General features: G+C 38.5%; 1 non-coding gene across 1 annotated transcript; it reads left to right on the top strand.

The window, feature by feature from the left end:
• Window positions 1–15,423: 15,423 nt before the first annotated feature.
• On the top strand, window positions 15,424–15,527 carry LOC148556208 (small nucleolar RNA R71). The gene has a single exon (XR_015886487.1). It is a non-coding gene; the product is annotated as a small nucleolar RNA R71 (small nucleolar RNA).
• The last annotated feature ends 477 nt before the right edge of the window (window positions 15,528–16,004 follow it).

The following is a 16,004-nucleotide window of genomic DNA, read 5'->3' as shown; positions in this document are numbered from 1 at the left end:
CCACACGGGTGAGCTCGGCCAGGGGCACAAAACTGGCCCAGAGTTGGCATAAGTCTCGGGTCTTTTGGCCTGGGTGATGCAAAAAGCGCATCGATGCGCGCACACTGTGCGCTTGCGCGTGGATGAGTTGAATGATGATAGGACGCGGAGGCGCCAGGTGTCCCTACGCGTAGGTAAGGTAAAGCAAAGGGGCGCGAGTGCGTACAGCGTGCGTCTGCGTGGGTTAGGGCACAGAGTTGGCCCAAAAGTGGCACAACTCTTTGGTCCTTGGCCTAGAAAGCTTAAATGCGCAGCCGACGCGCGCGTGTACTATGCGCTTGCGCGTGGCTGGTGTTTTTTTTTTTTTTAAGAGCATCAAGAAGGGCTCATAATCCTTCCAACCTCCTCTAAGACTCTAAAACTAGCTAAGATGCAAAAATCAAACATATTTTGAATTTTTATGGATTTTTCAAACAAATTGAGGAAACTTGCAATCCAAGCACAAACTCAAATTCAAAGAATCATCCCTAATTAAGGCCTAGAATCTATAAACACCTTAGCAAGCACAAGCAAAGCAAAATATACTAAGAAGTAAATAGATTATATACAATGGAACCCAATTCATTCGTTCATTATATTTACAAGAGAATGGAAAGAGTTTACCATGGTGGGGTGTCTCCCACCAAGCACTTTTGGTTTAAGTCCTTAAGTTAGACATTTGGAAGGTTCCTTGTCAAGGTGGTTTATGCCAGTATTCATCCTTGAACCTCCAAGAGTGCTTGACCTTCAATCGGTTGTCAAAAGTCCCAACCATCTTCACCAAGCCTGGGTGAGGTTCTCTCCAAGATATGAGCTCAAAAATTGGCTTCCATGGTGTGATCCAGGATCCCATATCTTATCTTCACACCCATCCTCTAATTGATCGCCTTGATTCTGTCCGGGTGACAAGAAAGTTGAATTCTCGTGAAAGCACCAAACTATCCTCCTAGACCCATTCAATTGAGTACGACACCAATCTACGCTCTTCAATTTTGAGCCTCTAACCATAATGAGTCTAGATTTAGAACGTCAACCACTAAACATCCTCCTCTTTTGCTTAATTCCACATAGTGTTCTAAGTTGGCCATCCGTCTCAAGCAAACCATACTCAAGTGGGATAATAAAGCTGAGAGTTAGAAGTTTTACCCTCTCAAATGAAAGATTGGATGATAACCTAGGTGGAAGAGTTCCCAAAGATCTTGATAAAGCACGCTCTACTCCCGTCCACCCTCTTTTAGAGGCTTCCACCACTTGGCAAGGTTCTTCGAGCTTTACTTCTCGCCAAGCTTCTTCAGGCTCACACTCTTTTTCACCAATTTCTTCTATCTCTTCCCTATCACTCTCATCATAGACAGGGGGTTTAGTTAAGTCTACCTCGTCATCAATTCTAAGCACAGTGGGGAAGAACTCATCAAACTCAAAAGGATCATATGTTGATTCAGAATCATCATAAATAGGAGGGCTTGTTGCTTGGGACACTTCTTCCATTTCTTCATTCACAATATGCCTTGGAGGTTGTACATCCTCCTCAACATTGCTTTCCAATTCACTGGAAGAAGGTTCAACAAGATCATCAAGGGGATTGACCAATATGGACAAAAAATCACTAATGATGGAATCCACTTCTTGATCAATTTCCTTCGACTCTCTATCCACTTCTTCAACATTACTCTCCTCTTTAACATCTCTTCCAAACTTCGTGGAAGATGTCTCTTCAATTTTAGGTTCCTTTATGTGCTCAACATATCCTAAACATCCAACCACTACTTCCTTTTGTTCACTAATTTCTACCTCCTCCTCTCGTTGTACTTCTTGTTTTAATTCCTCCTCCTTACCATGGAGCCTCAAGTTCACTCCCTCACTAAGCTCTTTGGTTGCTTCTCTACATTCAACAACGGGGGTGTGATGAGCGGATAATTTATACGCTTTTTGGCATTGTTTTTAGGTAGTTTTCAATATGTTTTAGTCACTTTTTATTATATTTTTATTAGTTTTTAAATAAAAATCACATTTCTGGACTTTACTATAAGTTTGTGTGTTTTTCTGTGATTTCAGGTAATTTCTGGCTGAAATTGACAGAGCTGAGCAAAAATCTGATTCAGGCTGAAAAAGGACTGCTGATGCTGTTGGATTCTGACCTCCCTACACTCGGAATGGATTTTTTGGAGCTACAGGATTTCAATTGGCGCGCTCTCAATTGCGTTGGAAAGTAGACATCCAGGACTTTCCAGCAATAGATAATAGTCTATACTTTGCTCAAGGATAGACGACGTAAACCGGTGTTCAACGCCAGTTCCATGTTGCATTCTGGCGTTAAACGCTAGAAACAGGTTACAAGTTGGAGTTAAAAACCAGAAACAGGTTACAACCTGGCGTTTAACTCTAGAAATAGCCTAGGCACGTGTAAAGCTCAAGTATCAGCCCCAGCACACACCAAGTGGGCCCCAGAAGTGGATTTCTGCATTATCTATCTTAGTTTACTCATTTTCTGTAAACCTAGGTTACTAGTTTAGTATTTAAACAACTTTTAGAGATTTATTTTGCACCTCATGACATTTTTTTATCTGAACTTTGTACTCTCTGACGGAATGAGTATCTAAACTCCATTGTTGGGGGTGAAGAGCTCTGCTGTGTCTCGATGAATTAATGCAATTATTTCTGTTTTCTATTCAAACACGCTTGTTTCTATCTAAGATTTTCATTTGTACTTCAATATGATGAATGTGATGATCCGTGACACTCATCACCTTTTTCAATCTATGAATGCGTGCCTGACAACCACTCCCGTTCTACCTTCGATTGAATGAGTATCTCTTAGATTCCTTAATCAGAATCTTCGTGGTATAAGCTAGAATCCATTGGCAACAATCTTGAGAATCCGGAAAGTCTAAACCTTGTCTGTGGTATTTTGAGTAGGATTCAGGGATTGAATGACTGTGACGAGCTTCAAACTCACAAGGGTTAGGCATAGTGACAGACGCAAAAGGATCAATAGATCCTATTCCAGCATGAGTGAGAACCGACAGATGATTAGCCGTGTTGTGACAGCGCACCTAGACCATTTTCACTGAGAGGACAGATGGTATCCATTGACAACGGTGATCCACCAACACACAGCTTGCCATAGGAAGAACCTTGCGTGCGTGAAGAAGAAGACAGGGGGAAAGCAGAGATTCAGAAGATAAAGCATCTCCAAAACTCCAACATATTCTCCATTAGTGCATAACAAGTATTTATTTCATGCTCTTTTATTTTTCACAATTCAAACTGATAATCATAATTAATCTCCTGACTAAGATTTACAAGGTAACCATAGATTGCTTCAAGCCAACAATCTCCGTGGGATCGACCTTTACTCACGTAAGGTATTACTTGGACGACCCAGTGCACTTGCTGGTTAGTTGTGCGGAGTTGTGAAAAGTGTGAATCACAATTTCGTGCACCAAGTTTTTGGCGCCGTTGTCGGGGATTGTTCGAGTTTGGACAACTGACGGTTTATTTTGTTGCTTAGATTAGGAAAAATTTATCTTTTTTGGTTTAGAGTCTTCTATTATTGTTTTTGGTTGAAATTTCTTTTTTTAAATCCTTATTTTTCTTTTTAAATATTTTGAAAATTTTATAAACTGATAATTGAGTTTTTCTGTTTGAGTTTAGTTTTATATTTTAAGTTTGGTGTCAATTGCATGTTTTTATTTCGTTTTAAATTTTCGAATTTGTGTTCATTGTTCTTTCTTAATCTTCAAGTTGTTCTTGTTTATTTTCCTTGTTTGATCTTTAGTTTTTCTTGTTTTGTGATTCTTCTTATTTTTCTTGTGCATTTTCGAATTATCAGTATTCAAAAAAAAATTTATACATTAAATACCTTTATTAAAATACTTTAAATTTATAGCTCAATTGGCTAGAACAGTGTGCTTATGTTCTTGGTAATTGGGAATTTTCATTCTAAAAACTTTTCAAAAATAATTTTTCTTTGAATAAATCTTGTGCCAAACTTTAAGTTTGGTGTTCTCCTGTTAACTTTTCTTTAGTTTTCAAAAATTTTATTTTGGTTTTCTAAAAATTTTAAGTTTGGTGTTCTTTCTTCATGTTCTTGTTGTTCTTGTGAGTCTTCCTTGTGTTTTGATCTTAAAATTTTTAAGTTTGGTGTTCCTTGGTGTTTTCCCTCCAAAATTTTCGAAAACAAGGAGCATTAGATCTAAAAATTATAAGTTGTGTGTCTTTCGTATATTTTTCTTTTTCATCATAAAATTCAAAAATCAAAAAAATATCTTCTCTAACTATTTTTGAGCAAATATTTCGAAATTTTTTCAAAAAAATTTAGATTTTTATTTTAAAATTTCTATTTTATCTTATCTTAGTTTTAAAAATTTCAAAATTCAAATTTTTTTCAAAAAAATCATATCTTTTTCAAAATTTTATCTTATCTTATTTTAAATTTCAAATTTCAATTTTCAAAATTTCAAAATTCAAATTTCAAAATTTAAAATTCAAAATCTAATTTTCAAATTTAAAAATCAAGTCTTTTCAAAATTTAAATCTTTTTCAAATCCTTATCTTATATTGTTGACTTTTTCGAAAATTCAAAATTCGATTTTCAAATTTCAACTTTCAAATTTGAATTTTCAAATTTCAATTTCCAAAATTTTAAATTTTAAATTTCAAATTTCAAATTTCAAATTTCAAAATTTAATTTTCAAATTTAAAATTTAAATTTCAAAACTTTTTAATTTAAATTCCTTATCTTCTCTTATCTAGCTTATCTTATCTTTTCTAATCTCAAATCTTAAAATCAAATCCTTTTCATATCTTCTCTTTTTTTATTTTATTTTATTTTCTTACAATTATCTTTAATTTTAAGACATATCTTTTTCAAACTTCCTAACCCATTTCTCTCTCTTCATTTTTTTCGAAAATCCTCACCCACATATTTTTCAAATCTTTTTAATTAATTAATTTAGTTTTCAATTTTCTTTTATTTCTTTTTCTTCTAATTTTTGAAAATATAGTCAATTTTTCATTTATTTTATTTTATTTTATTTAATTTTACTTTCGGTTTTCAAAAAAAAATATTTATTTACAATCTGCATCATCTCCCTTTCTCCATCATGGACTTAAGTGGAAATGAACAGTCCAGAAGGACTCTGTGGTCATATACTAACCACATTACTGCTGCATATGGGAGTAGCATCTGTATACCTCCCATCAAAGCAAGTAGTTTTGAGCTAAATCCTCAGCTCATTGTCATGGTGCAGCAAAGTTGCCAGTATTCTGGTCTTCCACAAGAAAAACCTATTGAGTTTCTGGTGCAGTTCTTGTAAATTGCTGACACAGTGCGTGACAAAGAGGTAGATCAGGATGTATACAGGCTGTTACTATTTCCGTTTGCTGTAAAAGATCAAGCTAAAAGGTGGTTAAATAACCAACCCACAGCAAGCATAAGAACATGGAAACAGTTATCAGACAAATTCCTGAATCAATATTTCCCTCCAAAAATGATGACACAGCTAAGGCTGGACATCCAAGGCTTTAAACAAGAGGATGAAGAATCCCTTTATAATGCCTGGGAGAGGTATAGAGGGATGCTAAGGAAATGTCCTCTGAAATGTTTTCAGAGTGGGTGCAATTAGACATCTTCTACTATGGGAAGAGCTCAGATATCTCTAGATCACTCAACTGGTGGATCTATACACATGAGAAAAATTATTGAAGAGGCTCAAGAGCTTATTGATATAGTTGCTAGAAATCAGCATCTGTACATAAGTAGTGGGTCCTCCATAAAAGAAGAAGCCAAAGCAGTGTCCACTAAACTTGGTCCTCCAGAACAAGTTGCTGAACTCAATTAACAATTGTGCTTTCTAACAAAATAGCTAGCAGAATTCAAAGAGATGCTACAAGACACTAAAAATGCTAATAAAAATATGGAGGCATAATTGAATCAGTCAAAACAGCAGTTATCAAAGCAGATAACAGAAGAGTGCCAGGCAGTTCAATTAAGAAGTGGAAAAACATTAAATACCTCACTTCAGAGCAGCAGAAAGCCAAGAAAATAACAACTGACAGAGGATGAGCAAAATATTATCCAAAAACCCTCTGAGGACAGTAAGGGCCCAGAGAGGAACAACTCTGGCATTCAAACGCCAGAAAAGGATGCAAGGTTGGCGTTAAACACCCAACCCACGCGCAGTTCTGGCGTTTAAACGCCAGGAATAGGCAAGGAGCTGGCGTCAAACGCCCAATGGAAGCTCAGTTCTGGCGTTCAAACGCCAGAAACAGGTAGGAAGTTGGCGTCCAACGCCAATCAAGCTTCCAACCCTGGCATTCAAACGCCAGTGAGGGATCAGACACACACAAGTGCTAATAACAACCCCTCTAAAAAGGCTTCTCCAACCACTTCTGTAGGAAATAAACCTGCAGCAACCAAGGTTGAGGAATAGAAAGCCAAGATGCCTTATCCTCAAAAACTCCGCCAAGAGGAGCAGGATAAGCAATTTGCCCACTTTGTAGACTATCTCAGGACTCTTAAAATAAAGATTCCGTTTGTAGAGGCACTTGAGCAAATACCCTCTTATGCCATGTTCATGAAAGATATCTTGAGTCATAAGAAGGATTGGAGAGAAACTGAAAGAGTTCTCTGATGCACATAAACGTGTTATGCTACGATTTAGGAAATTGCACGATCGGCAAAATTCCTTCCGGCAAGTGCACCGGTTATCGTCGTCAAGTAAAAACTCACAATAGAGTGAGGTCGAATCCCACAAGGATTGGTTGAGTGAGCAATTCGGATTAGAAGTGTGTTCTAGTTGAGCGGAATCAAGATTTGAGATGAGAATTGCGGAATGTAAAATTGGCGGGAAAAGTAAATGACAAGGAAATTAAATGGCTGAATCTTAAATTGCATGAATTAAAGAGCAGAATGTAAATTGCTGAAATAAAAAGGGAATGGGGATGATTGCAAGAATTAAATTGCAGAATGTAAAGAGAAAGTGGAAATCAGAAATGGGGAATTCATTGGGTTTAGGAGATATTGAAATCTCCGAATCAAAACATGTATATCTCTTCCTCAACCAATGCATTCATTGAATTTTGCTTGGCAATCTTATATGATTGGATCCCAATTCCTTGGTTCACCAATGCTCTCTAAAAACAAACAAATTCCCAATCCCTTGGTTTAAATGTTCATAAGAAGAGATGATGCTTGATCACTGATTATACCACACAATTTCATGAACCACAATTTGGTAGGATTACATGTCACAATATCCATCCAAACCCCAATCCAATCCACTGTGAGAAAGCTTCTCTAGCATGAATCCTCCATTCCTTTCCCAAGGCTCCGAAGGATTCCAAGTATGAGTAGTTTCTTTCCCAAGACAACTACTCAATGGAATTAGATCGAGAAGCTTTCTAACAAAATTCAAGAGAAAAGATTGAAGAAGAAGATAAACTATTATTGATTCATTGAATTACAATAGAGCTCCCTAACCCAATGAAAGGGGGTTTAGTGAATCATAGCTCTGAATTCAATTACAAAGAAAAGGAAAACTAGCTAAAAGTGAAGTAAAAAGTCCTCTCTAACTTAACTTCTATCCTATTTATACACTTTCTATATTGAGCTTCAGTTGTGCTTCTTGGGCTTTGAGGCCTCTCCTTGCTTTCCTTTTGCCTTGGGTTTATGATCCATAACCTTGATGAGGTTGTTGATCCAAATCCTGTAACATTTATTGAGCCAACTTAGTGATAATCAAATAATGACACATGACTCAATAAATTGAGATTTCAAACTCATCAATCCTTCAGGCCCAATCCCATAAACCATGATATTCAATTGGGTTTCATACCAAAGTAAGTTTAAGTTAATATTTGTGCTCAAAGACTAACTTAAATCACAATATTTTTGGCCCAGAAACCTTTTCCAAGAGTGGCGTTTAAGTTGTAGTTTAAGCTTAAACTGCAGCTTAAACGCCAGACACTTCCAGTGAGGCCCTTTTGTAGAAGCACGTTTAAGCTTCAGTTAAGGTTAAACTGAAGCTTAAACGTGGAAATGGAAGAAGGTAGCCCTGGAGAGTCATGTAGTCGAACACGTTTAAGCTTCAGTTTAAGGTTAAACTGAAGCTTAAACGTGGAGATAGGAAAGGCAGCCCTGGAGGTCGAACACGTTTAACCTCCAGTTTGAGGTCAAACTGGAGGTTAAATGTGGAAAAGGGTGGAGGCATACTGGAGGTCGAACACGTTTAACCTCCAGTTTGAGGTCAAACTGGAGGTTAAACGTGGAAGCTTGGAATGGTGGCCCTGGAGGTGTCGAACACGTTTAACCTCCAGTTTGAGGTCAAACTGGAGGTTAAACGTGGAGATGGAGAGAGCAACCCTGGAGTAGAAAAGCTATCGAACACGTTTAAGCTCCAGTTTGAGTCAAACTGGAGCTTAAACGTGGAATGGCTCCCTGGTACTCTTCCTGGTTCTGGCGTTTAACCTCCAATTTGAGGTCAAACTGGAGGTTAAACGTGGAACTCCTCCCTGGGTGGCATACTCATTCTGGCGTTTAACCTCCAGTTTGAGGTCAAACTGGAGGTTAAACGTGGAATGCTCCTTAAGTGAGGCTTTTCATTCTGGCGTTTAACCTCCAGTTTGAGGTCAAACTGGAGGTTAAACTTCAATCCCAGCATTTCTTATCCTTCATGATTTTGGCGTTTAAGCTTCAGTTTAGGCTTAAACTGGAACTTAAACTCCACATGTGATATTCAAGCTTCCTTTATTGATTTTGTTGCTTCCTTGCTTAGCCTCTTCTTCCCTGAAATCATCCAAACAATTGCATCAAAGTCTTGCAAAATTTCATGAGAAATCTTTCATTCATAGCATTTAAGTAATATAACTAAAACTCATGGAATTTGCATCAAAATCATATTGTTTGGATGGTTCATTACTTTGTTCTTCATTTAACCATTTTTGGTTACTTTAAGCTCAAGAAAATGCATCAAACAACTAAAACTAACAGAAAAATGCTAGTGAAACTAGCCTATGATGCCTTGGCATCACAACACCAAACTTAATACTTGCTTGTCCCTAAGCAAGTCCTGAGTTATTTGAGAAGAAAGTATGAAACAGAAAGCAATTACATTGGCTATATTAGCAAGCATTTGAAGTTCATCAGAAGGGTTTTATGCAGAAAGTTGCAGCATCACTTTTTCATACTTATCAGGTAGGATTATCACTTTTTCATTGCATCCATCAAAAAATTGCTATGGCCTCTTGTTATTCTTATGTCTTTGGCACTTTTCTCTTCTTTGTTTTTCTTCTCTTTTTCTTAGAGCTTCTTTTGCTCCTTGTTTGCTTAGTGTCATGTGTTGCACAAGCCTTTGGCATTTTCTTTTTCTTATCAGTGCACTACACATATCCACCTTAGGCATTTTAGTTCACATTTCTTCTTGAAACATTGGTGCCCAGCACCTCTTTGTGTGACTAAATGTTTTGTATTTAGGTTGCTCTTGATAATGGACTTTTGGTTGATAATCCCGGGTTAGTTAACCCAAGTTACCAAGTGTTGAAACACTCCTCAGAACCTATTCATCCAAGCATATCCTTAATACATAAACACCACAGGCATTTGTCTCAGAAGTTCAAACCATTGGTACCTAGCTTATTTTCTCAATTTTTTTTTTGCTTTTTGGTTGCCTTTTTCCGTGGCTTTTTCTTTTTCTTTTTCTTTCTTTTTTTTCATGGCCAAAGACATTTATTCATCAAGATCCATAGACAATGTTCACTTTCTACATAAAAAAAATGATAATTCTACACTCTAATTTTAGTGATCTGACTAAACAATCAAGCATGCATACCACCACTTAATTCTACTTGATTTGTCACTAATTTAGCCAAGTTACTTTTGTTCAAACTTTTCTTTTATTTTTGTGGAAACAGAACAAGCATGGCACGCACTTGTTTAAGAAGGTGAAGTTATATCCAAACATCTAGGCATTCACTTTATTCAAAGCAATTAACAAACACACATACTAAAAAAACTACACATTCCAGAAAGATTCAACATTTACAGTTTAAACCAGAACACGCATGCTTTTGTTTGCCCTTTTTAAAGAATTAGCAAGGAACAATACCACCTTGTGAAATTCCTTGTTTTCTCTTTGTTGTCAGGAAACAATTTGATTTCTCCTTCTTCTTCCTAAATGTTGCTTCATGCTTTAAGGTTCTTGTTTCCTTTCCTGCAAAGAGTAATGAAGTTGCTTGCTTTTCAAGCACTTGAGTGGTCAGCTCAACTATGTATGGGTAAGTATCGGATTCTTAGATTGGTGTGTGAACACCAAACTTAGTCTCCCACTTACTTCTCTCTGTTCTTTGAATCCTTGAGTTATCTTGGAATGATGTTGCTACTAAGGGTTTTAAGCATTTCTGTGACTGCTTAGAATAGTTGTTCCTTTCATATAATTCAAAGGTTGTTGTGTTCAGTTGATCTTTATGGTGGAACACCAAACTTAGAGTCACACATTCCCCTTTGACTTATTGATCCATGAATTCATTGTTTGGTGTGAAACACCAAACTTAATTCTTTGCAATGCACAGAAACTACTTTACCCTTTTTATTGAAACAAATAAAAGAAACAGCAACAAGGTATTACCTCAGGTTGGGTTGCCTCCCAACAAGCGCTTCTTTAACGTCATTAGCTTGACGGTCAGCTTCCTCAGTTGAGGTGATATTTAACTTTGTCCTTCTCCTCCACATCTCCCAAGTAATGTTTGAGTCTTTGACCGTTAACAATGAAGGTTCGTTGTGACTTTTCTTCCATGATTTCTACTTGTCCATAATTGGAGACCTTGGTGACAAGGAATGGTCCAGACCACCTTGATTTTAGCTTCCCTGGAAATAGCTTCAGCCTAGAATTGTAGAGCAATACTTTTTGCCCTTCTTCAAATTTCCTTGGGACTATGTTGCTGTCATGCTTCTTCTTTGCTCTTTCTTTGTAAATTTTGGCATTCTCATAAGCTTCCGCTCTGAATTCTTCCAACTCTTGAATTTGCAACATCCTTCTTTCTCCAGCGGCTTTGTTGTCCAAGTTCAGAAGTTTCAAGGCCCAGTATGCCTTGTGCTCCAACTCCAGTGGCAGATGGCAAGCTTTTCCATATACTAGTTGGTAAGGAGACATTCCAATTGGTGTTTTGAAAGCTGTCCTATATGCCCAAAGAGCATCATCTAGCTTAATCGACCAGTCCTTTCTCGAAGTTCCCACAGTTTTTTCCAGGATTCTTTTGAGTTCTCTGTTAGATATTTCGGCTTGCCCACTTGTCTGTGGATGGTATGGTGTGGCTACCCTGTGTTTGACTCCATATTTTAGGAGCAATGCCTCTAATGGTTTGTTGCAAAAGTGGCTTCCTCCATCACTGATGATTGCTCTTGGAACCCCAAAACGGCAAAAAATGTGTTTTCTGAGGAAGTTCATGACTACCTTATTATCATTGGTTGGAGTTGCTATTGCTTCAACCCATTTAGAGACATAGTCTACTGCCACAAGAATGTAATTATTTGAGTATGAGGAGGGAAAGGGTCCCATGAAATCTATCCCCCATACATCAAACAATTCAAGTTCCAGAATGAATTGTTGTGGCATTTCATTTCTTCTTGGCAGGTTCCCAGCTTTCTGGCATTCATGGCAGTGCTTCACTAATTCTTTTGCATCTTTGAAGATAGTAGGCCAATAAAAACCACACTGCAACACCTTAGCTGCTGTTCTTTCTCCTGCAAAGTGCCCTCCATAAGTGGAGCCATGGCAGTCCCATAAAACTTCCCTTCCTTCTTCCTCGGATATGCATCTTCTGAGTATGCCATCGGAACATTTTTTGAACAAGTATGGTTCGTCCCAGATGAAGTATTTGGCATCATTGACCAATTTCTTCCTTTGATGTTTGTTAAATTCCAAAGGTAAACTCCCAGTGGCCTTGAAGTTTGCTATGTCTGCAAACCAGGGTGCTTTGTGAATTATCATGAGTTGTTCATCAGGAAAGCACTCATTTACATGTGTGCTTTGTGTGCTTCCTTCTTCACATGGTATCCTTGATAAATGATCTGCCACCTTGTTTTCTACACCCTTCTTGTCTTTGATTTCAATGTCAAATTCCTGCAACAAAAGAACCCATCTAATAAGTCTCGGTTTAGATTCTTGTTTAGCAAGCAAATATTTTAAAGCTGAATGATCAGTGAAGACAATGACTTTAGATCCAATGAGATAAGATCTAAATTTTTCAAATGCAAAGACTATTGCCAAGAGTTCTTTTTCAGTGGTTGTGTAATTCCTTTGGTTAGCATTCAAGACTTTACTGGCATAATAAATCACATGTACCAAATTGTCTTTCCTTTGTCCTAACACTGCCCCAATAGCAAGGTCTGATGCATCACACATCAGTTCAAAAGGTAAGTTCCAATCAGGTGGGGCAATGATAGGTGCAGAGGACAGTTTTTGCTTCAAAAGTTCATAGGCTAGCATGCAATTTTTATCAAATACAAAGGGTGTATCAGAGACAAGCAAGTTACTCAAAGGTTTGGCTATTTTAGAAAAGTCTCTAATAAACCTTCTGTAAAAACCAGCGTGTCCCAAAAAGCTCCTAACTGCCTTGACATTACTTGGTGGAGGTAGTTTTTCAATGATTTCCACCTTAGCTCTGTCCACCTCCATGCCTCTATTAGAGATTTTGTGGCCAAGGACTATTCCTTCTGTGACCATGAAATGACACTTTTCCCAGTTTAATACTAGGTTAGTCTCTTGGCACCTCTTAAGCACCAAGGCAAGGTGGTGTAGGCAGCTGGGAAAAGAATCCCCAAACACAGAAAAATCGTCCATGAAGACCTCAATAAATTTTTCAATCATGTCCGAAAAGATGGACAGCATGCATCTTTGGAAAGTGGCAGGTGCATTGCACAATCCAAAGGGCATGCGTCTATAAGCAAAAACTCCATATGGACAAACAAATGATGTTTTCTCTTGATCACTAGGATCAACTACTATTTGGTTGTAGCCCGAATATCCATCCAAGAAGCAATAGTAAGCATGTCCGGCAAGCCTTTCAAGCATCTGATCCATGAATGGGAGTGGGAAATGATCTTTTCTGGTGGCTTCATTGAGCTTCCTGTAGTCTATGCACATCCTCCACCCAGTAACGGTTCTTGTGGGTATGAGTTCGTTCTTCTCATTTGGCACCACAGTTATGCCACCTTTCTTGGGAACTACATGGATGGGACTAACCCATGGGCTATCAGAAATGGGGTAGATTACCCCTGCCTGCCATAACTTCCTGACTTCCTTTTGTACCACTTCTTTCATGACGGGATTCAATCTTCTCTGAGCTTGAATGGAGGGTCTAGCATCTTCTTCTAACAAGATTTTATGCATGCATATGGATGAACTTATCCCCTTCAAATCAGCTAGGGTCCATCCAATGGCATCTTGATGAGTTTGCAGCACCTTGATCAATTCTTCTTCCTGTTCTTGGCTCAAGGCCGAGCTAATGATAACAGGGTGACTCTCATCACTACCCAAGTATGCATACTTGAGATTAGGGGGCAATGCTTTGAGCTCAGGTTTTGGTGCTTCCTTTTCTTCTTTCACTTTCTTTGGCATGCTTAGCATGGTTGTGTCAGCACCCTTGATATCACTAACTTCAATATCCTTGGTGAACTCCTCCTCTGCCACTTCCTTTATTGTTTCCTCAAAAGTTTCTTGTACTGCAATGTCCACTACATCAACCCTCATGCATTCCCTTAGTGATTCTGATGGATAGCTCATTGCCTTGAATACATTAAACACCAATTTCTCATCATGTAGTCTAAGAGTGAGTTCACCCTTTTGTACATCTATGATGGCTCCAGCAGTAGCTAGGAAGGGTCTTCCCAGAATTATTGAAGCTTTGGCTTCTTCCTCCATATCTAACACTACAAAATCAGCAGGAAATATAAATTCTCCCACTTTCACCAACAAATCCTCAACTATCCCATGAGGGAATTTAAAAGTTCGATCTGCCAATTGGAGGGCCATTCTTGTTGGTTTGGCTTCCTCAATCTTCATTCTTCTCATCATTGTTAGCGACATCAAATTGATGCTGGCCCCTAAGTCACACAAGGCCTTCTCCACCATGACTTCTCCTATGATGCAGGGGATTTGGAAACTGCCTGGGTCCTTCAATTTCTGAGGCAATTTGTGCTGAATGATGGCACTGCATTCTTCAGTTAACAACACAGTTTCCTCATTTCTCCAGCTTCTCTTCTTGGTCATTAATTCTTTTAAGAATTTTGCATAGAGTGGCATTTGCTCTATTGCCTCAGCAAAGGGAATGTTGATTTGAAGCTTCTTGAAAATCTCCAAGAACCTGGAGAATTGGCCATCCTTTTCACTTTTCATCAAACGTTGAGGATAAGGTGCTTTAGGTGTGTAAGGCTTCAAGACCTCTTTTTCTTTTTCTTTTGTTGCAAACGGTGTAACAGATTGTCCTTGTTCTTTGTCTTTCACATTTTCCTTTGCTTCATCCTCTGTGGTTTCCCTTGAAATCTCCTTTAGATTCTTTCCACTTCTGAGGGTTATGGCCTTACATTCCTCCCTTGCAAAAGCCTTGGCAGCATGAGAACCGCTTGTCCCAGGGGCTTACTTAGTCAAATACAAAATTTGATTTTCTAGCTTCTGGATGGCAGCTCCTTGGTTTTGCAAGTTAGAATTTACTTCTTCCTTAAAAGCTTTCAATTCAATTATGTCTTGGCTCATGGTTGCAAGCATTCCTTCTATCCGGTTTAATTGATCTTGAAATTGTTGGTTCGGATTAGGTTGGGTATGTTGATTATTTTGGCCATGATATGATGGTTGGGGGTAAGTGTTTTGTGTGGCTTGGTATGATCTTTGGTTGGAGTTTTGGTATGTGGAATTGTTATGTTGGTTGTGGTTGTAAGGTTTGTGGTTTTGTGGTTGGGTTTGTTGGTTTCCCCACCCAAAGTTTGGGTGGTTTCTCCAGCCTGGGTTGTAAGTGTTGGAATGTGGATCATATGATTGCCTTTGTTGGTTTCCCACATAGTTAACCTCATCCCAATCACCTCCTTCAATGCCTACTTCCTCTTGATCTTGTGTGTGTATTGCAGCCACTTGCTTTGTTTCTAATTGCCTGGTAAGCTCTGCTAGTTGCTTGGCAAACACCTTGTTTTGGGCTAGAATTGTATCAACATGGTTCAGCTCCATGACTCCCTTAGTGTTGTGCCTTTCTGATGCATAGTAGTACTCATTCTCAGCCACTGTCTCGATCACTTCAATGGCTTCTTCCAGAGTCTTTTTCCTGTTCAATGAACCTCCTGATGAATGGTCTACAGCCTTCCTTGATTCATAAGAGAGCCCATCATAGAAGATGTGCAGTTGCACCCAATCATGGAACATGTTTGGTGGGCATTTCCTTGTCAAGTCCTTGAATCTCTCCCATGCCTCGTAGAGAGTTTCACCATCTTGTTGTCTAAAAGTCTGAACCTCAGATCGAAGCCTATTGACCTTTTGTGGAGGGTAGAAACGTGCCAGAAACTTGCTTTCCACCTCATCCCATGTTGTTAGACTCCCCCTTGGGAATGATTCCAGCCACTTAGCTGCTTTGTCCCTAAGTGAAAATGGGAACAAAAGCAGTTTATAGGCATCTTCCTGGACTCCATTGGACTTCACAGTGTCACAAATTCTCAGGAATTTTGTGAGATGTTGGTTTGGGTCTTCATTAGCACTTCCTCCAAAGGAACAATGATTTTCCACAAGTGATATTAGCTGTGGCTTGAGCTCAAAATTGTTGGCCTGAATGGGTGGTTTCTGGATGCTACTACCACAATTCCCAGAGGTTGGGTTTATGTATGAACTAAGAACCCTCCTCTCAGGGATGGCATCGTTTCCATCAGCTCTCTCATGGTTGTGAACTTCTCTATCCATGTTGAGATCTAAAGCTTCCTCAAAATTGTCCTCAGATTCTCCTTCAGATTC

Source organism: Arachis ipaensis, chromosome B6 (genome assembly GCF_059453495.1).
Source record: "Arachis ipaensis isolate K30076 ecotype BB chromosome B6, ASM5945349v1, whole genome shotgun sequence".
In the NCBI taxonomy this organism is placed as follows: domain Eukaryota; kingdom Viridiplantae; phylum Streptophyta; class Magnoliopsida; order Fabales; family Fabaceae; genus Arachis; species Arachis ipaensis.
This window is presented reverse-complemented; position numbering and strand designations above follow the sequence as displayed.